Consider the following 2,548-nt stretch of genomic DNA (forward strand, 5'->3'; position numbering starts at 1 on the left):
ATTAGAACGAGTGCATTATTATTTATGGGCTTAAAAACAAGATGCAAACAATCAGAATATTGTACTTGGTGGGGAGTGCACAATGTAAACATGAAACATATGCAATTACCTATATTGTACTGTGGTACAGTTATGGAGGCCCTTCATAATGCAGAGGTCAACTGCCTGCTCTGCCAATAGTTAGAAATGGCACTATAGTAAGCAGTGTTTAATAAACAGCTGTTTTTCTAAATTCTGCTGAGGTGAAATTCAGTGCAGTCATGTATCGTGATACGTATCGCATCGTGGCCTCTGTATCGTGATACGTATCGTGACTTTGCTGGTGATACACAGCCCTACTGTGCACTCGAAATCTGCAAAAACTTTTATTGCAAACTAACTTAGATACGCTGAACCACCGCACATCAGTGTCGTTACAATTACAACCAATATGGACAATTGCAGTGTGAACACAAAATTGTATTTTGTTGGTGAATCATTTCAATGCTTATTAAGAGGCAACTTATTTATATGATTTGTAAATCGTATCAAATCAGTCCTTAGAAATGTTACTATTTAAGTTTGGATTGTTTAAGTTGTGAGATGGGGAAGGGGTCAGAGACCACCTTGAAATTCTGACATAATTTGTTCACAGTCATGTTTCAAACTCACCACTGATTTTCTATTGGAGATCACAACAGAAGATATTCAGAATGATGTTTCTGTTTCCAGAGCCCAACTCAGATATGTTGACACGCCAATAACATTTAACTTCATTGATTTATACGTGTCATATGACTAAACATGTCGTCATAGCTGATTTGGGTCCTGTGTACATGAACTGATCAAAGCTTTGATTTGAGTGTGAATATTAACCCTATTGACTTTCAATGCATGGACAGATAAGACGTTCTTCAAAATAACTTATTTTGTGTTCCTCAGGAACAAAGAAAGTCATATGTGTTCGAACAACATGAGTAGGATGAATGTTCATATTTTTGAGTGTACTACTGTTTTAAGTTCATACCTCTTTCTCTGTCCTCTGTGCTGCAGCTGATACAGTGTTGTGGTTTTTATGTTCATCCATCGTACACAGCACACATATGCATTTCTGATCAGTGCGACAGAAAACCTCAAGGAGCTTGTCATGTTTCTGGCAGATCATCTCCTGCAGTCGTCCAGTAGCATCAGTCAAATTGTGTCTCTTTCCTTTAAACAAACTCTCGTGTTGCTCGAGGTGATTCTGACAGTAAGAGTTCAGACACATCAGACAGGACTTGACGGCTTTGTATTTTCTTCCAGTACAGACGTCACACTGCACATCTCCAGCTCCAGCGTAACAGTCAGCAGGAAGTTTAGTCATCTTCAGTTTCTCCACCACTTCAGCCAGAATGGTGTTTCTAGCTAAAGCAGGTCTTGGACTGAAGGTCTGTCTGCACTGAGGGCAGCTGTAGACTCTCTTCTTGTCTTCATGATCCCAGTAGCCTGTAATACACCTCTTACAGTAACTGTGTCCACAGGGAATTGCCACTGGATCCTTCAGGAGATCCACACACACTGGACACATGAAGTCATCCTGAGAAAATCTGGCTTCTGCCATTTTACTTAAAGAATATAGAGACACAAACACACAACAGCTTAACTACTCTTTATTCTTACCTTAACTCATGAGTTTATTGTTTCCTCATTCTGTGTTTGATTGATGTGAGTAAAACAGGTGTGACTGCAAGTCGAAAGGTCACACAATAAAATGTCCACTATATGTGAGTCTCAGACAGACACTCAGAGATTATAAATTACAGAGAAGCAGGACAACACCCTTAAAACTGCAGTAATACGACATCATTATTTAACTTATACTACAATGCTGACAACTGTGTGAAGATTTACAGTTCCTTCATTCCACATGAATGTTTTCACTTTGTTGCTCTAGCTAGAGCAGAAAAATAACCAACCAGTGCATTCATAGAGAGGGTTTCGCTGTTGATGAAAAAAAAAAAACAAACAAACATTAGCTTTCTATTTTTTCTATTCTATCTACTTGTTTTTCTTTGTGTGTGTGTGTATAATATATATATATATATATATATATATATACACCTTGCTACGTGTACTGCGTTAGGCTAACCGAGACTTGTCATTTGCACTTATATACTGTTGCTCTTTTGTTAGTTTTGACTGCTTTTATTGTCCTCATTTGTAAGTCGCTTTGGATAAAAGCGTCTGCTAAATGACTAAATGTAAATGTAAATGATGGCTGCATGGAAAGAGCAAAGGAACCAAACCAGTGGGAAACTTAACACAAGTGAAACTCCTGGTAAAGAAGTTCACCCAAAAAATGAACATTTTGTCAATCTACTCACTCTCAAGTTGTTCCAACCTAAAGGGAACATTCTGTTTACGTTAAGAAAACTTTCCTGGCTAACCAACAGGGAACATGAGTGGCGCCGGTAAAGCGCCAGCCTGTAGCGTGCAGCTTTATGTGTGTTTGTAGTGTTTTTAGCGATTGTGTTTTTATTGCTGATATGGACTTGACATCTGGAAAATCTATATGGGCAGAAGACTGCAG

General features: G+C 38.5%; 1 pseudogene; it reads right to left on the reverse strand.

Annotated features, from left to right (window-relative positions):
• The window catches only part of LOC107710992 (E3 ubiquitin/ISG15 ligase TRIM25-like), a 10,102-nt pseudogene extending 8,523 nt beyond the window's left edge, over positions 1–1,579 (reverse strand).
• Between the last annotated feature and the right edge of the window lie 969 nt (positions 1,580–2,548).

Source organism: Sinocyclocheilus rhinocerous, unplaced genomic scaffold (assembly GCF_001515625.1).
Source record: "Sinocyclocheilus rhinocerous isolate Xijiao unplaced genomic scaffold, SAMN03320098_v1.1 scaffold40151, whole genome shotgun sequence".
Taxonomy (NCBI): domain Eukaryota; kingdom Metazoa; phylum Chordata; class Actinopteri; order Cypriniformes; family Cyprinidae; genus Sinocyclocheilus; species Sinocyclocheilus rhinocerous.